Here is a 7,158-nt window from a genome sequence, read left to right on the forward strand (position 1 = left end):
ATCTGATAAGGGGCTAATATCCAAAATATATAAAAACCTCGTATTTGAACAGCAAAAAAAAAAAAAAAAAATTCAATGAAGAAAATGGGCAGAAGAACTGAATAGACATTTTTCTAAAGAAGGCATACAGATGGCCAATAGGCACATGAAAAGATGCTCCACTTCATTAATAATCATGGAAATGCAAATCAAATTTACAATGTGATCTCACCTCACATCTGTTAGAACGGCTATTATCAAAAAGGCTAGACATGACAAGTGTTGGCAAGGATGTGGAGAAAAAGGAAACCTCACGCACTGTTTCTGGGGATGTCAATTGGTGCGTCCACTATGGAAAACAGCATAGCGTTGCCTCAAAGAACCAGAGATAGAACTGCCATCTGATCCAGCAATTCCACTACTGGATATTTATTCAAAGAAAATGAAGACACTGATTTGAAAAGATATCTGCACTCTCATATTCTCTGTGGCATTATTTACAATAGCCAAAATACGGAAACAACCTAGTGTCCGTTGATGGATGAATACAGAAAATGTGGCATATATGTTTGAGAATTTGTACATTTACATTTGTGTGTATATGGAGATATGCGTGTGTGCATACGTATGTGTGTGTGTTTATATATTTGTATATGTGTGTGTTTATATATTTGAGTATTTGAATGGGTGTATATACATGTGTGTATTATAATATGTATACTATAACCTATAATTTATACATATAGAAACACACATACACACACAATGGAATATTTTTTATGGTGATAAATTTATATTTAGATGTAGCCAGTTTAGATCATCCCAATTTTGAATGAACTGAACTCAGTTTAGATAATCCCAATTTTGGTGGCAACATCCAAAACATTATAGTCAGGAGCCAGCCAAACATATACACTCTTCTCTCCATCGGACCTGACCCGGGTGTTGCCCTTGGTCACATCAATGTCATAGAGCTTCTTCACAGCCTGTTTGATCTGGTGCCTGTTGGCCTTCACATCCATAATGAACACAAGTGTGTTGTCATCTTCTGTCTTCTTCATGGCTGACTCAGTAGTCAACGGCAACTTGGTGAAGGCATAGTGGTTAAGCTTCTTTCTCCTGGGGGCACTCTATTGAGAGTATTTGGGCTGGCTTTAGAGATGCAGTGTCTTGGGCCATGAGAATGTAGGTGATGTGCAGATCTAATTTTTTTTTGTGGCTGTGGATGCCTCTCAGCACCATTTCCCTGGCCTTCAAAGCCTTTGCTCTGACTTCAGCTTTGGGAGGGGCAGGGGCTTCCTTCTTTGCTTTGATGTGATCTTCATGAAAGGCCACACAGAGGAATATTATACAGCCATAAACCGTTTGTGAAAATATGTATAGATCTCAAGGGTTTTATGCCCAGTGAAATAAGTCAGAGAAAGACAACTAACATATGATTTCTCTTATAATGTGAGTCTAAAACCTATGCTCATAGATAAAGAAAAAAAAATTGATAGTTCCCAAACATGGGGTGTAGGGGTGAAAGAAATTGGTGAACTGTTTTTGTTTTGTTTTGTTTTGTTAGTATAAATAAATTGAAGTTAAAAAAAGTAAAATATTTAGAAAAATTAAAAAGAGACATGTATGTCATTTACACTGAAAACTGTAAAATGTTGCTGAGGGAATATTAAAAAGGAACCAACTGAATGCAGAGATATATTATTTTCCTTACTTAAAAAGCTCAGGGTTTTCCTCCAACATGGTCTAAATAGTCAATCTACTCTTAATCAAACTCTACTAGATTTACCTTTCTCTGGGAAAAAAAAAAAGTTCAAACGTTGACAAGCTAGTTCTAAAATTTATATAGGCACTCAAACCAGCTAAAAGAGTTGTATTTTAAAAAGGATGATCGGGGGCGCCTGGGTGGCTCAGTCGGTTGAGCGTCCGACTTCAGCTCAGGTCACGATCTCGCGGTCCATGAGTTCGAGCCCCGCGTCAGGCTCTGGGCTGATGGCTCGGAGCCTGGAGCCTGCTTCCGATTCTGTGTCTCCCTCTCTCTCTGTCCCTCCCCCATTCATGCTCTGTCTCTCTCTGTCTCAAAAATAAAAATAAACGTTAAAAAAATTTTTTAAAAATAAATAAATAAAAATTAAAAAAAGGATGATCAGGGCACCTGAGTGGCTCAGTCGGTTGAGCATCTGACTCCTGATTTTGGCTCAGGTCATGATCTCACAGTTTGTGGGATAGAGTCCTGTGTCTGGCTCTGGGCTGATAACACAGAGCCTGCATCGGATTCTCTCTCTCTCCCTCTCTCTCTCCTCCCCTCCCTCCCTCCCTCTCTCTCTCTTCCCCTCCCTCCCTCTCTCTCTCTCTCTCTCTGTCTCTCAAAATAAATAAACAAACAGATAAATAAAAATCAAGATGTAAAATTTACACTACCTGATTTCAAGACTGTTGTGGTTTTGCTGAAAAAACAGATAAATAGAACAGAATAAACAGTTTAGAAAAAGACACATGTTTGTGGCCAATTGATACCTGACAATAGGGAATGAGAACTCTTCACAACAAATCACACTGACACTCTGTGGGGGAAGGAACTGACACTGAACATCTCTGTGGGGGAAGGAAAGTGACCTTTACCCTCACATCACACAACATGGTCCATTTTCAGGAAACGCTGAGTTGTGTGATGTAAGAATAAGGTATATTTAGTTTGGTGTGGTTATTTTCTTTGACATTACATGTCAAAGGTAAAAGAGTAAAAGGAAGGGGAACTTTTTGCAACTTTTGAGGTAGGCAAACATCTCCTAACAGAAGAATCATTAAAAACAGTCTATGTGACTGTTTTGAAATAAAAACTACCCGCGTTTCTTTAAGGAAATAAAAACAAGACCCAGAATGGCAGAAAAATGTTTGTAATCCATGTAGGCGATGAAGAACGTCTACCCAGAATATACAAAGAACTCATAAAACTCAATAATATTAAAAAGAAACACAACTTTTATGTTTTTTTATTTTTTATTTTTTGAAAAGGTTTGTTTGGGGCGCCTGGGTGGCTCCGTCGGTTGAGCGTCCGACTTCGGCTCAGGTCATGATCTCACGGTCTGTGAGTTCGAGCCCCGTGTCGGGCTCTGTGCTGACAGCTCAGAGCCTGGAGCCTGCTTCAGATTCTGTGTCTCCCTCTCTCTCTGACCCTCCCCCGTTCATGCTCTGTCTCTCTCTATCTCAAAAATAAACATTAAAAAAAAAATTAAAAAAAAAAAAAGAAATAAACGTTAAAAAAAAATTAAAAAAAATAAAAAAGGGGGCGCCTGGGTGGCTCAGTTGGTTGAGCGGCCGACTTCGGCTCAGGTCATGATCTCGCGGTCCGTGGGTTCGAGCCCCGCGTCGGGCTCTGGGCTGACGGCTCAGAGCCTGGAGTCTGTTTCAGATTCTGTGTCTCTCTCTCTCTGACCTTCCCCCATTCGTGCTCCGTCTCTCTCTGTCTCAAAAATAAATAAACATTAAAAAAAAATTTAAAAAAGGTTTGTTTATTTTGAGAGTAGAAACACAACTTTTAAACAAGCAAAATTTGGACAGACTCTTCACCAAAGTAGATGCATTACCAAAAGATAGCAGTACATATTCATTATGAAAGTCCAAGTTAAAAAGACTGCCAAGGGGCACCTGGGTAGCTCAGTCGGTTAGGCGTCCGACTCAGTTTCGGCTCAAGTCATGATCTCTTGGTTTGTGGGTTCAAGCCCCGCATCGGGCTCTGTGCTGAGAGCGCGGAGCCTGCTTGGGATTCTGTCTCCCTCTCTCTCTGCCCCTTCCCCGCTTGCTCTCCAGCTGTCTCCCTCCAAATAAATAAAAACAAACTAAAAACAAAAACAAAGACTGCCGACACCAAGTGTTGATGAAGCTATGGACCAGTGAGGCTCTGTCTGAATGTCAAGTGGTACCGTTACTTTGGAATATTCTTCGCAGTTTCTTAAAAACTTCAACATACACCAATTTCTGAGCATTTATCTAAGAAATTACTTTTACTCCTAAATCTTTATCTAACAAAAGTGAAAGTGTAGGTCCATACAAATGCATAGAAACATCCACAGCAGCGTTACTTTGAGGAACCAAGGAGACTAGAAGTAACACAAATGTCCACCATCAACAGGTGAACAAAGAAAATATAGCTTATGCATAATATGAAATTCTACTTAAAATAAAAGAAGAACAAATGACTGACACACATCATGCATCTTAAAACAATTATGCTGAGTAAGAGAAATGAGATATAAGAGTGTACATACAGCATGTTTCCATATACATTAAATTATTTTTAAAAATGCAAACTGTCTACATTGACAAAAAAGCTGATCACCGGTTTCCCAGGGATGGAGGGAAGAATTGACTGCAAAGGTACAACAAGGAACTGCTTGTGTTGGAAATTAGTGGCGTCACGATTGTAGCAGTGGTTTTCACAGTTTGATATTTTTGTCAAAATGCAGTGCATTGTCAGTTTAAGCGGGTGAATTTTATTGCACATAAATTGTGTCTCAAAAGTTGAAAAAAATTTTTTTTCTTCTGCAAAGGGAACATGTTTTGCCACACACTGAAATATTATAAATTATCTGTAAAGGAAACAGTGTTTTTGGTGCATGCATAAATTAACAGATGAATAGAATAAAATATAAAATGCAGAATGAGTCCAAATGGGAATTTGGCATATATAAAAGTGACATCTCAAAAATCAGTGGGCAAAAGTAGACTTTGTAATAAATGACGTTAGGATCATGGATCACCATATGGAATACGCTAAAATTCGATCTGTTTTCACACTTTACAGCAAGATACATTCCAAATGGATCAGAGATTTTAAAAAGAAGTGGACAAATTCTTCCATAATCTCGGAAGGAGAAAATTTTCTGTGACTCAAAATTAGTACATATATAAGGGAAAGAATTGTAAAATTGCCTATGATAAAGAAAACCTTCACAACGTAAAAGAAAAACACTGAGAGTAAAGTAAAAAGGCAAATGTCAAACTTAAGGAAATATTTGTGATTGATACCACTGGTGAAAGATTTACATCCTTAGTATATCTGGCCGTGTTGAAATAGAGACCAAAAAGACCGAGAACCCGAATGAAATATGGGCATGAGATGTCAATTGCCAGTTCATAGAAATAGAAAACCGAGCGACTCTTAAATATATAAAAACACACCAAACTCACTCCTAAAATAAGTAAGGTAAGTTAAAACTACCCTGGAATACAATTTCTCACCTTTTAGACTGGCAAAACTCCTAGCTTGGCAACCTGCTTGGTTACGGAGGCTGTAAAAAAAACCGGGCACTCTGTAACTGCTGAGGAGACATACAATTAAAGTAGAGAAAGTCAAAAAAGTAAGATAAGACAGTCATTTTGGAAGACAGTTTGGCAGTTTCTCACAAAGGCAAATATACGCTGACCATACAATTCAGCCATAATGCTTCTAGATATTTTTGCAAACGAGTTGAAAACGCACGTCCCTTAGAAAACTTACCCATGAACGGTTACAGACACTTACTCATAATTGCCAAAACTTGAAAGCAGCCAAGTTGTCCCTCAGTAGGCAAATGGATCCAGACAATGGAATGTTATCCAGTGAGGAGAAGAAATGAGCTATCAAGTCACACGAAAAGATGTGGAGGAACCTTAAATGAATGTTGCCAAGTGAAAGAACCCAATGGAACAAGGTCACATGCCGTATGAATTCCAGCTATGTGGCATTCTGGGAAAAGACAGCAATGAGATCAATGGTGGCTAGGAGGGATGGGTGAATGGGCGGAGCACAAGAAATTTTTAGGGCAGGGAGACTATTCAGTGCTAATGCAATGGTAGACATCTGTCATGACGCATTTGTCAAAACCCATAGAACTGTAGACCACAGAGTCAACTCTAGTGCAAACTACGAACATTAGTTAATAATAATTAGTTAATAACCAGCATTAGTTAATCACATTAATTAGTTGATATTAGTTAACGTCAATGAGTTAATAACATTGAAATCAGTTAATAATAATGTATCAATGTTGACTCATCAATTATAACAAATATACCGCACTAGTGCAAGACATTACTAATAAGGAAAGTGAGGGAGGGAAAGGAGCTATACGGGAACTCTATCGTCCGTACATTTCATATTCAAAACTGCTCTTAAAATAACGTATTCTCAGGTAAATTAGGCTAAACAGCTAATAATTAATGAATTAATTAGGCTAAATAATTAATAAGTGCTTTGGAATGAACAACGGGTAAGGTCAAGAATGGGAGACAGAGCATTGTGGCGGTAGTAAGGAAGCTGGAAGGCAGTGTGTGGTGTTTACACAGCTAGGATAGGCCTGACAGGGAAGGCCAGACTTGAGCCTTATTTGAGGGAGGTGGGGGGTGCATTTCAGAGGCACGAGCAGAAGCACGAGAAGCAGCTGAAGGCGAGGGTCCAGGGCAAGAGGGCCTAGCAAAGAGTGAGGAGGCCAGGGTCAGGGTTACTGGAGCAGCCCATTGTATAGATCTGGAGATCACACAACTCACTTTCAGCCTGGTCAGAGAGAAACAAGAGAGGTCTATGTTGAGCAGTCCTGTGTCTAGGAGAGAGGCCCTCAGTGTGTACCCTGGGATGGGGACAGCCGAGACACCAAGCAGCAGGATGGGGTGGAACTCTGCATTGTCCTGAACAAGCTGTTCTCACACACCAATAGGAGGTTTTGGCTTCTTCCCCCAACCTGTAGGCCCTGGGTTTTCACTTTATTTCTTACCAAATTCAGAACTGTAACCCCAACAGCTTGCTATTAAACTAAAGCAGACAAGGGGGCAGCTAGGTGGCTCGTTCTGTTAAGCGTCTGACTTTGGCTCCGGTCATGATCTCACAGTTTGTGAGCTCAAACCCCACATCGGATGAAAGGCAGAGGCCCTCCCCTGGTGACACCAGGGCAGGTGTACCTCGGAAGGCATTCGGGTTGGCAAACGCCATGGTGTGTGCCAAACTTTTAAAATAGGCCCTGGGTGTAAACAAAACACCAAAATAAGTCTGCCTGCTTGAAAATGACATCAACCCAATTTCTGTTTATACCCCGGCCCCACCCTTTCAAAGACATAACTTAGGAGAGGTATCTAATCTCTTTTCCACACTAGAAAATAATCATTATTTCCAAACAGTGTCTGGGGGAAGATTCAGTGAGTCTG

The 7,158-nt window shown here is 39.9% G+C and overlaps 1 pseudogene; it reads right to left on the reverse strand.

Annotated features, from left to right (window-relative positions):
• Positions 1–827: 827 nt before the first annotated feature.
• Positions 828–6,946, reverse strand: LOC122222504 (annotated as a pseudogene).
• Positions 6,947–7,158: the final 212 nt, after the last annotated feature.

The sequence above is a fragment of the Panthera leo genome, chromosome B3 (genome assembly GCF_018350215.1).
Source record: "Panthera leo isolate Ple1 chromosome B3, P.leo_Ple1_pat1.1, whole genome shotgun sequence".
In the NCBI taxonomy this organism is placed as follows: Eukaryota; Metazoa; Chordata; class Mammalia; order Carnivora; family Felidae; genus Panthera; species Panthera leo.